Source organism: Leptonychotes weddellii, chromosome 2 (assembly GCF_054177405.1).
Source record: "Leptonychotes weddellii isolate Sample4059 chromosome 2, ASM5417740v2, whole genome shotgun sequence".
In the NCBI taxonomy this organism is placed as follows: Eukaryota; Metazoa; Chordata; class Mammalia; order Carnivora; family Phocidae; genus Leptonychotes; species Leptonychotes weddellii.
In genome coordinates this window covers 56083879-56096904 of record NC_138370.1, presented here as the reverse complement: position 1 = coordinate 56096904, position 13026 = coordinate 56083879, and the positions used below count along the sequence as shown (strand labels likewise).

At 32.7% G+C, this 13026-nt stretch overlaps 1 protein-coding gene and 1 non-coding gene across 2 annotated transcripts in view; both read right to left on the bottom strand.

Annotated features, from left to right (window-relative positions):
- Positions 1 to 13026, bottom strand: part of FSTL5 (follistatin like 5) — a 637910-nt gene that overhangs the window by 177536 nt on the left and 447348 nt on the right. The gene's annotated exons all lie outside the window — the stretch shown is intronic.
- Positions 11424 to 11526, bottom strand: LOC115943073 (U6 spliceosomal RNA). The gene has a single exon (XR_004077676.1). It is a non-coding gene; the product is annotated as a U6 spliceosomal RNA (small nuclear RNA).

The following is a 13026-nucleotide window of genomic DNA, read 5'->3' as shown; positions in this document are numbered from 1 at the left end:
AGCGTGCCCACTGGCATATTAACATAAACTTGTGATATGGTTTTCTAAGTTCTTTTAACAAAGGTAAAAGGTCATGTAGTTCACTTGCAGATTGGAAGTAGGGAAGACACAATATCTTTTTAGGGCATTACTTCAATGAGGGCATATAAGGCTATAAATCTTCAGAGGGAATTCCTGCTTCTGAACTGAGAAGGTGGTTGACAGTATTAAAGGATTGGGGGCCAAAAGGAAAGGTGTTGAAGTAGAATCTAAAATAAAAGCAAGAATTATGTGATGAAGGCAAATCACACACCTCTCCTTGTCTCAGAATTATCATCTACAAAATGGGAATATTAGTATAACTACCATGTTACAAGATTGAATGATTCCATTTGTAAAATATACTTACAAGTATGTCTGCAACACTGCAACTGTAACATAAGTATTTATTATTGGTGTTTTGTTATTTTAATTTTAATGGCTTAACAATTATACCTTAAGATTGAGTACTGAATTTCAAGCCAGCTTGGAGCTAATTAAGGTACTAACAAATCTTTTAACCAAGCCTGAGGGAAACTATATCTATTGAACTCAAAATATAATCACAGAATTTCTTGGAAACCAAAACTAATGCAGCATCTAATATAATGCGTCCAACACTTAACGTGGTGGCCTAATCATATAAGTGTTCACTAGATGATGATGCTGATGATAAAAAAAGAAGACCCAGGGGTAGGGTGGGAAAACGGGGCGACCAGAAGACAAATTCCCTGACAACTTCTTTAAATAGTATCCAGTTTAAGAAAACATACAGGCAAATCCACATGCAAAAAGTTGTGGGTGTTGTGTTTTGTTGGTTTTTTTTTTAAGATTTTATTTATTTATTTGACAGAGAGAGAGAGCCAGCACAAGGCAGAGAGAGAAGCAGGCTCCCCGCTGAGCAGGGAGCCCAACTGGACTGGGACCTAGATCCCAGGCCCCTGGGATCATGACCTGAGCTGAAAGAAGATGCTTAACCCACAGAGCCACGCAGATGCCCCCATACGCAAAAAGTTTTATTTACATTTCAAAAATATTAATCTGAGCTCTCCTTTAAAGAACACATTCCCTCAGCATCTTTTAAATTATAAATTGCAAATTTTGTTTCACATGTAACTTTTCTGGGACATATCTGGTCAGTGAACTAACAATATAAGTATAGAGAATGCAGAAAATACAATTAAGTCTGAAGGTCATTTTAAAATATTAATTTTCTGTGAAGACTTTGAATAGAAACAAACAAAATATACAAAATATGAACTCAGTGTAGCTCAATTATATTTCATATATCATTGACTAATTAATTGAATCATTTTTATGTTGATTTTATTATTTAATCCTTATATATTACACTCCCAAATTCTTCTTATGTTTAAAGAAAGAAAATAGCTCAGTGCGTAAATTAAAAAAATGGTATGGGCTTATACTCATTAATTGCTATTTAAAATACTCTTGCTTGCAACTTATTAAACGCCTTAAAGTGGGAATTTCACAGTGTGGTTTTTATATCAGATAAGCCTAATCTTTCCTGTGATATTTTGACATTCTTATTTAGCAATTATCTTGTCTTCGAATTATAAAAAAATCAGATTAATAAAATTACTATAAATATTAAAGCTTAATTATTCTGTATGGATTCTGATAAACTTCCCAGTCTTGTTCTAGTATGAACCAAATGATCTGATGTTTAATAATCACATGATCCTGAGAAAGTTGGGCTCCTTGAATCTCAGTTTCCTCACCTTTAAACTAGGGTTAGTAAAACTGAACTTATTTGATTAAATAAACTTTGGTCAGTACATCTTCTAGTATAGTATCCATCACAAAATAGGCATTCGTTACAGTAGAAGCAAAGAAGGCATTTGGCAGAGTGACAAGGGCAAGGAGTTTGAAATCAGAACCCTGGAAAAGACTTGGATTCCATTCTGTACCCTTGGGTTCCATTTCACAAGTTAACTGGCTTCACTGATTAGTAAGAATAAAAATGTTATGTGGCATGATACATGCACATGTAGTTTCTGGTAAATTGCAAGTAATCACAATCATTATCTTTATAATTATATTCCAATAATCTATTCTCATTAATAAGCCTTTTACCTATACTCTGATAACAAATCACTTCTATATTCCATCCATTATAAATACACTATATTTAAAATAAGTTTATCCCCAGGGAATAAGTATTCACAATCACTACATATTCATCAGCACCTCCTCATCATCTGATGGTCTACAATCTCAAAAATATGGGAGCAAAAGAGAACTTCAACTGAAATATAGGATTGCAATCAGGTGCCTGTTATTATCTCTTATAGAACCTCAATTAGAGAGATTCATTGAGCTAATAGAAACTGTAATCAATCAACAAAGATGAAGTGATCAGGTGAAATAAATAAAGGATAGAAGCATCCTGAATAATTAAGAATCCATATACTCCTTTCTTCCAGATTTATACACAAATGCTACATACAAAAAAAAAAATGCAGTTATATCTAGGATAAAAAGATTCTTATTATTTTACCTCTTTAAATATCAAAATCTTTAAACATGAAAAATATTTAAAGAATTACACAATACTTTCATTATCTAATAAAATATTATTAATTTTTTCTTTATAAGCATAACAATCCATGTAGTACAGTAAGAAATGTTAAAATAACTGACAATGGGGTTTAATTACCCTCGTTAGATCAAATAAACGTTATAACTAAATGGTACAAATATTCTCCACTCTTCAGTGCTTCTGTATTTGCACTATCAGTATACTTCCGGTATCATCAACATTTTCCATAATTGTGTGTATATAAACTTTTTACTAGGCTATCATAGCTATCATAGTCACTACCTATCTAACCAAAGCTATATTCGTCTTGTGAATTTCCTAACACAGTGTACACAGCTTTTTTTTTTTTTTTAATTTTTCTCAAGCTTCAAGCCTCACTCATGAAACTATCATAATAGGCATAGAAACTTTTTATCCACTTTACATAGAAAATGTATGTGCTCTTGTATCTTTTCTACTCTCACTTAAAAAATACTCCTGTTTTGTTTGGGGTTTTTTTTAAAGATTTTATTTATTTATTTGTCAGAAAGAGAGAGAGAGCACAAGCAGGGGGAGTGGCAGGCAGAGGGAGAAGGAGGCTCTCCGCTGAGCAAGGATCCCAATGCCTGACTCAAACCCAGGACCCTGAGATCATGACCTGAGCCCAAGGCAGCCATTTAACCAACTGAGCCACCCAGGCATCCCATACTCCTGTTTTTTTTAAATGTAATCTGCATATCACTTATATCAGAATCTCAATGAGTGCTTCTTTAAAAATATAGATTACTTTTTCCGACCCAGCTATTCATTAGATCTTGAAAGGGGTAAAGCACTTCACAATTAAACTCTCCCAGAGATGGTTTTTAACATATAATAAGTTTTAAGACCCACTCCATATACGTTTGCCTTTTTGCCTTTCTTAGTGGAAAACAAACAAACAAAAACTCCCCTTCATTTCCACGAAGGAAATAGTTTTCTTATCCATACTATCTCATATTTCTTTTGTCATTCCTTTTATAAAATGTCCTCCTTTGGGGTGCTTGGATGGCTCAGTCGGTTACGTGTCTGCCCTCCGTTCAAGTCATGATCCCAGGTTCCTGGGATGGAGCCGCATATCCGCCTCCTTGCTCAGCGGGGAGCCTGCTTCTCCCTCTGCCCCCCCCCCCCCCACACACACACACTCATGCTTGCTCTCTCTCTCTGGTGTTTTCTCTCTCTCAAATAAATAAATAAAATCTTTAAAAAAATAAAAATTAAAAATTACAAAAATTAAAATGTCTCCTTTATCTCCAGCATGCTTAAGGCAGAGAGAGAAGCAGGCTCCCCGCTGAGCAGGGAGCCCAACTGGACTGGGACCAGTTAGCACTTGTTAACTGGACTTGTTAGCACTTCCTCCTCCACTTTCTCTGTTTATCCGCCTAAAATGCCTACATGATATCAAAAGTGCAACAACCCTCACAAAGGAAGGCACAGAATGAGAAATGAAGAAGACTGGTTCCTGAAGCCATAGTTGATCAATCGTTCCAACTCCCAGTCTGCTCAATCTTGCCTTCTGTTATGAAAGACAAACATCCTTATTTATTTAAGACATTGGTTTTTGAATTTTCTGCTATTTGTAGTTATATTCAACCCCTAGCTAAGACAATGTGTGGATCTAATCAGGGAAAATTTCTGCTTTATTTTTTAACTGTTTTTTTTTTTTTTTTAAAGATTTTATTTATTTATTTGAGAGAGAGAGAATGAGAGACAGAGAGCACGAGAGGGAAGAGGGTCAGAGGGAGAAGCAGACCCCCCGCCGAGCAGGGAGCCCGACGTGGGACTCGATCCCAGGACTCCAGGATCACGACCCGAGCCGAAGGCAGTTGCTTAACCAACTGAGTCACCCAGACACCCTATTTTTTAACTGTTTTGACCAAAATGTTTTTCAGGCATTTTCATTGCATTATCCTTCCTCCATTTTCTCAGATATTCTGTTAATATCAAAGTTAACACCTGGGAATTCTAGCTTTGGATACAAATGGATCCTGGATATCAATGGATGTCATCAAGATCTGGCATTTTGTTGTTTCTATACCCCTGTTCTGATTTTTAACATTATATTTTTATTTTCAGGCTGACTCTCTCCACATGATAGCTCCTATAACAGAATTTCTGAAGATGTGACCCAGCAGTATATCTTTATAAATCTAAACAGAACGGAAAGAGCTCAACAGATTGATCAGTTCATCTAAAACCTGGGATTGATGTTGACTGCATGTTTTGATGAATAGACTGAGTTATGTGTGCTCCATCTGGAACTAAGGATGAGGTCAACTTCATCCAAATGCATGGACACAGTCATGGAGAGATGGCTATCTAAGAAGATAAAGAAATGCTGAGCAGGCAAAACTAAAAAACACAGCATAACACTTTCCACTTTACTATGACCTTAGTTTTGACTTTTTATATTTACTTGGAATGCTACAATATCTATTTTTTTTTAAATGCCCTGTTTCCTATACTTAAGTTGCATTCTCAAGCCAATTGTTTCTTCCTGTGTCTAAGTCCCTTCAATAACTTCCGTTTTGAACTATGCTTATGTAGGGGAAACTGAGCAGAACTTTCCACTAGTGCCTAAGGCAACAGAGTTTGGAATTTGAGACTACTCATGTAATCTGCCTATTAGAAAAAAAAAAAAAAAAAAACCCTCTTCAGAGGAAGAAAAAAGAATCCAGAGTGTCCATAATATATTTTTCTTATTGTCCACTATCCAATGAAAAATTAACCAGATAGGCAAATAGAAAAAGATGACCAAACTCAGGAGAAAAAAAATCTGTCAATAAAAACTGATATTTAGATGACCTAAATATTGCAGTAAGTAAATAAGGACTTTACATAGGATATTATAAATAGGATCAAAGGCTCAAAGGAAAATAAGGAATGGCAAGAAAAATAATTTCAGCTGAAATCATATATATATATACATATACATACACACACATATATATACATATATGTAATAAAAACTCCAAATAAAAAAATTAAGAGCTGAAAGTCAACAAATAAAATTAAATAATTAACTATCACTGAATAGAATTAGCATCAGATTGGTAATGCCTAAGGAAGTATCAGTAACTTGAATGTATTTAAATAGAAATTATGCTTTCTGAAAAATAAAGAGAAAAAAGCATTAAAGAAAATTTAACAGGGTGCTGGAGACCTGTGGAAAAAATATCCATGTTAAAATATATGCAATTTTAATACCAACAGAGAGAAGAGAGGAAATATAAATTAGAAAAAAAATATTTATTGACCCCAAATTTGGAGGACAATATCAATTTATGAATCCAAGAAACTAAACAAAACGGAAACTTGATAAATGCAAAGCAAATAATAATGATACCCAGGCACATTATAGTCAAATTGTGAAATTAAAAGATAAAGAGGAAATGTTTAAAGCAGGCAGGAGGGGCAGGGGGAGTGACACACTACATACAGTAAACGATAATGGGATTGACCACTTCATTCTCTTTAGATAAAGAATGAAATAAGAAAAAGAGGCCAGAAAACAATAGAATGGCATCTTTATATTATGAAAGGAAATGCAAATAAAATTGTGAGCACAGAATTATATATCTGGTAAAAATAACCTTTATAGATGAAGAAGTAGAGACATATTCAGATAAACAAAATAGAGAATTAATTGCTAGCTTATTTACTATATAAAAAATGCTAAGGTTCCTCAGGATGAAAATAAACACATAAGTAATATATATCATATATAAGTTTATACAGTATATAAAATATTATATATAATATATAAATATAAATTTATATAATATAAATCATATATATTATATATAATGAGTATATTATACATTAGACCACAGAAAACACAAGGTAGAAAATATTTCAAGCTAAGTGATAATTAAAATATAAGATTTCAAAATGTTAGAGTTACAGCTAATATATGTGCATGTAGATTTAAATGGTGTATAATAGGAAAGTAAGAAAATTTAACCTAAATTAGCTAAGATCTCACCTTAAGGAGATAGAATATATAAGCAAATTAAACCCATATTAAATAGATGGGAAAAATAAATAAAGAGCAGAAACCAATACAATAGAATAAAAACAGAAAAAATAACAAAGCAAAACAGTATTTGAAAAGATTAATAAAATTGATCAAAGACAATACCTATTATATCCAAATTAAAAAGATGCTATTATTACAGATGCTAAAGACAAAGTTATAATAAAGTCATGTTTAAAAGATTTTATTGCTTTATTTGAGAGAGAGAGAGAAAGAAAGAGAGAAAGAGAGCAAGCATGAGGGGGAGGGGCAATGGAAGAGGGAGAGGCAGGCTCCCCACTGAGCCGGGAGCCTGCCTCCGGGCTTGATCCCAGCACCCCAGGATCATGACCTGAGCTGAAGACAGACGCTTAACCAACTGAGCCATCCAGGTGCCCCTATTATAAAGTCATGTTTTCCATAACACTCTTATGTCCATAAATTTAAAAGTAGGAATTTAGAATAACAGACAAATTGCTTAAAAATCGCTCAAGTTAAGTTAATCAACAGGAAGCGAAATAGAAAATCTGAATAGCTCTATATTTCTCAAAAATTGTATTTATTATCAAAATCTTCCCCCACAAAGAAAGTTCAGAATTTAGATGTTCTCACTAGTGAAACGAATGAACTAATATACCAATCTTACACAAACTCTTCCATAAGTAGAGGAAGAAAGCACACCTCAGCATATTTTACGAGCTCAGAAAAACCTTGGTATCACAACATGACAAAAACATTACTAGAATAGAAAATTATAGCCTTTCATAAATATAGACATAAAAATCTTTACTAAAATATTAGTACTTGAAAGCAGCAACATATGTAAATGATAATACATAAAGGATAATACAGTATGACCAAGTAGAGTTATTCCAGGAATGAAAAGTTAGTTTAAACCTTAATGAACAACATAATCTATAAATTATCAGAATAACATTATCACCTTAATAAATGAAGCAAAAAGATGCTGGACAATTTTCAACTCTCATTAATGATAAAATTCTCTTAATACTAGGAGCAGGAGATAACTACCTCAATCTGATAAAGGATATCTTGGTCATGACAATAAATCATGACAAATTTGCTTTATCCAGGAAACTAAGGTTGGTGGATATTATAAAAATCAACTTACATTGAAAGATTAAGAGAAAAAATTCATAAGACCATCCCAAAAACTGCTGAAAAAATAACACATTTGATAGAAAAGAATCACCAATGGTAACATTTTCGGAACATTCAGAATAAAATAAACATCCTTTATCTGCCAAAAGATATTCAAAATGCCTAGAGTAAACATCATACTTAAGGGTCAAACACTTAAAGCTTCCTTTGAGACTTGTAAGAAGAGAAAAATTCCCATTATCATCACTTTCATTCAACATTGTACTGGAGTTTCTAAAAGGTGCAGTAAGTCAAGGAAAAGAAATAAAAGCAGAGATAGGAAAGAAAGAACCATGCCAGTATTCACTGATGTTAGGAACAAATTATGAAGTTTCAATAAAGTATCAAGTGAAAATACATGTAACTCAGACATTTATGTCTTCAGCATGAGAAATATTGTTTAGATCAACACTTAAAGATTTCTTTTTTAAACTTATGAATAGATTTTTGAGGCAGAAAGCCTCAGTTCCATTCCTAGCTTTATTTCTAGAGTTTCCTGATATGCTCACAGAAATATCAAGCATCACAAGGGGTGTTGGCAGTTAAAATTATATGTAAATACACACAAACACACACACACACACAGTTGTACCTTAGGTTACATCTGGAATATAACCTAGACCATAGGAATTTTCTCAACTTCTTGGCCCACGTTTTATTGTGTAAGATATTGGATCCAATTAGAAATTATATTAATGAAGACCATTGTCCTCATTCTCAAGTGCACTAACAAAAATGACAAAAGCATGACTAGAAGGTCAATTTTAATTTTGTTTTTTAATTTTTAAATTCTCACTATTTACGAACATACATTCATTCCAATTACTCCATTTTTTATTTCGACACTCCTGTAGAATTAAGCTAAATAAATGACCACCAAATGATCATGTATTTAAAAAATTTAAATCTGAGATATTGTACCTGGACTCTTTATAAAATATGATGATTGTTCAAGATTATTTACAGTTTTTATATTGGTTAAGTGGAGTCCCTGTTTGTCAGAATATTATAGTAAAGTGTCATGTTATCAATAAAACCATTTCCTGTGTAATTTTTTTTAAAAGATTATTTATTTATTTTGAGAGAGTGAGAGAGAGAGGCATGAGCTGGGAGAGGGACAGAAGGAGAGAATCTGTCAAGCCAAATCCCCACTGAGGGAGGAGCCCCACAAGGACTCAATCCCACAACCCATGAGATCATGACCTGAACTGAAACCAAGAGTTGGACACTTAACCGACTAAGCCACCCAGGCACCCCGTGTAATTTTTGATAACAGTTTACTTTAAATTAGTTTTAGATTCAGTTTTTAGTAGTACATTAATTTGTGTGTGGTTGACATGGTTTACAAAAGAAGAAATAATCAAATAAAAAAATGATAAAATCATGGTATTGTATTTCATATCCCAAAGGATTGATTTCTGGCATGATATGATATTTTAAGCCAATTATAAATATCTCTTTATTTCTGTTAAAGAAGGCTATTGCTTTTCTTCATTAAGTGGAACCTCTAAGAGCAGACTTGTGCAGAATATCTTGCACCCTTTGTTCGGAGAGCTTTAATTTAATGTATTTGAGATACTTGACATGGTAAAACTCCCAAGGACTTACTTATACGTCACAAATTTATTATTTCTCTTTAATTAAATTCACATATGCTCTTAGGCAATTAAATATGCAAGAGAAAATTTTTAAGTGATGAGAAAGATTACAGGGATGGATGTACAAAAGTGAAATTTTCCAATACTGGTTACATACTGTTTTACATAAGACAAAGACAGTGGAGCAGATAAATGCTTCCTCCTAAGAGATAAGATAGTTATTACTAATTAAGAAAATGCATTTGAAGCAATTACCAAAAGATAACAGCTGTAACTCTATTCATATTTTGAGTTTCCCCCTATCTGCCAAATTGAAGTGTGGACCTCTACTCCATAACTGACTGCACTAAATTTGATCCTCACCACTTTTTTGTATTAATAGGACTACATGCTAAGTTTTGAAAGCCTAAATGACTTCCAATCCTGAAATCCAGAGATAAGCACTTTTATTTTGATATTTTATTTTTTCTCTTCATGTATATATCCATAGCTATAATAATGTAATTCATTTTAAAGATTGAAATTCAGGGTATCTTCTGATATAATAATTTAGAGAATAATTAGAGAGCATACAAAATTATGTGGCCCTCCAATTTGATGATTTTATAATGTATTTTTCATTCTAATATATAGATACTTTACATTATGAATAGAGCTACAGATTTATAGTAATAAGTATCTATTGTTTTTTGTTGTTTTTTCCCTTTTTCTTTACTTCTTTTTTTAAATACTTTTTATTTTTTATTTTTTCCACATTTTAATTTAAATTCCAGTTAGTTAACACAGTGTACTATTAGTTTCAGGTGCACAATATAGTGATTCAACACTTCCATACACCCCCCGGTGCTCATCACAAGTACGCTCCTTAAATCGTGTCACCTGTTTCACCCATCCCCTCTGGCAACCATGAGTTTGTTCTCTACAGTTAAGGTGTCTGTTGTTTTTTAACCACAGCACATTAGAAACTTTCATCCTTCAATGCAAGTTAATTACTTTTTGTGTGCTCATTATATTAAAGTGCTTATAGCAGAACTCCATTTCAGAATAGAAAACTTTGCACTGCTTGCGAAACAAAATGTCATCTGCTATTCTGCAATGAGTTAAGCATCTAGAACAAGAAAGACTGATGCTATTGTGAGATTAAAATAAGTATTCTCACTTCTAATCTGTATCTGTTTCTGTCCTGTAGAGATTGTTGAGTTTGGACATATACAAAATTTAGTTGCAAACCTGGGCAGAAGCCTGATGCAGTCTAGATTGGAAACAACAGAGAAGCAGGTGGTGTGGAGAATAACATGTAAGTTGTGTGGGGCTTCTTTGGCTCATATCACAGCACCTGCAGTTGGAGCCGAGTGAGGAAACACCAGTCCCAACTCTACTATGACTGTCAGTAGCATGCAGTATTTTTCATTAATGGAATAGCAGAATAAGATATCTATCATATGGAAATGATAGCCTTAAAAAAGTTCTCTTTAATCATATGCAGATTATAGTCATATTAAATTGACCATTTTTCCACATTTATCAGTTTTCAATAGCAGTATTTCACAATCATTTTAGGAAATGTGTTTTTATCAGGTATCTTTGTGCAAAATATTGACCCTTAGAAACCTTAATGCTTAATTATACTAAATTAATTTTTCATAATTCACCATATTTTTATATTTATTACTACAGCACATAAGGAATAAATAGTGTATAATCAGATAATTTTCCACATGATAACTGGACATTATCAAATTTTTTTCTGGAGTATTAAAATGAGATTGACTAAAATACTAGCATTTCTATTCTATAGATAATGAAACATATAATTTCACATTTGAAATATGAATTATTATTATAAAAATTCTGAATTTATACTGAAACTATTATACAGATAATAGACTTTGGAATAGTTTTATGATGGCAACATATAACAAAATTACTCATTTTTGATTCAAATATAATACACAAGGAAGATTAGACATGGATAGAAACATTCGTATACAGACAAAATGATATGACTTTGGAGCCAATAAATCCGGCTTTTTTTCTTTTCTTTTCTTTTTTTTTTTTAATGGAAACTTTCATGTATTTGTGTGTCATCCTTGCACTGGGGCCATGCTAATCTCTGTATCATTTCAATTTAGTTTTATGTACTGCCAAGCAAGCACCAAATCTGGCTTTTAATTCTGGCTTTACTTCTAGCGCCCTTTGCATGATTTTGGTTAAATCAGTGTTTTAGCCTCAGTTTCTAAGACATTAATTAGGGGGAGGGCAAGCACCTTTCCTTATTGAATTTGACTATCATGACTGAATATCATGATTGAATGAATCAATATAATATAACTCTTTAGCACTGTGTCTATCATGTGGTAGGCACTCAAAAAATGTTAATTCCCCTAACATGTTTTTATTTTAGTGATTAGATTTGAAAATCTATAATCTCTATGTTTTGAGTTATGGAGAATATTTTAGTTGTGGGAAATTGTTGCACAAAAACAACAAATTGAACTTAAAATATCAATGATCCCTGATGAGTCTAAAGGCTTTCTTAAGGTGGAAATGTTATACTCTAATTAGAAATATGACCACAATGATAAAAACTTTTTAAAGGAAACACACGAATGGCAGCTCCAGTTTTTAAATTATATCTAAAGAAAAATTACTATATAAAACATAATTTCAAAGTATAATCATTTTACTTCCTCAGATTAACCAAAGATGAATGATAGCCATATTACTTTTAATGTGCAAAGGGATGCCAAAAAGGACATTGAAAATCACTTTAGTCCATTAAGGGTAACATTAAATCCCAATGAAATTTAAGTCTTAATTTTATAATGCATCTCAATCTGAAACCTTCATTTCTAATTAGTAATTTATTCCTTTGAACTTCCTATCAGGTTGGCTGTGCCAATCTTAAGCCCTCGATTACAATTTGTCACTTACTCATTTCTGATGTCAAGATTCAGACTACTGATGGACAACCATGTTATTCTGCTATCTGGATGTACCAAAAAAAAAACAAATCACTGATCTCAAGGACCAATAAAGCTCTATATCTTATTGACTGCTTGGCATATTCAACTCAATAGTATTTATTGGGAACTTCCAATGAAGATATCACTTTGGTTACTATATGGTTTCAAAATGTGAATTAAGAAGCACTACCAATGAGCAAAGACCTTGGACTACAGTGAGGGAGCTAAGGGAACATATATAGAGGTATGTGTTAGACAAGTAGAAAGACATGATCTCAATGTGTCATTAGTAAAATCTAGGTTTGTTTTGTTTCTAGAGATCAGTAACATTTAGGGTACATGCAAGCAGCAGAACCTTATGGCTGTCTAACATATTTCTCACACAAGGAATTTCTTCCTCCTTCCATCATTTTTTCAAGTGGTTTATGGGACTACCATCTACATCTCTACTCCAGCTCTATTTTCCATCTCAAATTGCAACAAACGTTTCCAACATATATTTTATTAGTAAGGAATAGTAAAACTGCAAGAGATTATAGGAACATCAATATATAGGTAACTTACTGAAAATGTTTTTAATGAGGAGAGCAATCTTGAGTAGAAAAAAGTGGGACTTTTTTTTTTTTTTCAAACCAAGGTATACATTTTGGTTTGAATCGGTTTATGCCAAAATTATTGAGGGGCCTGGTC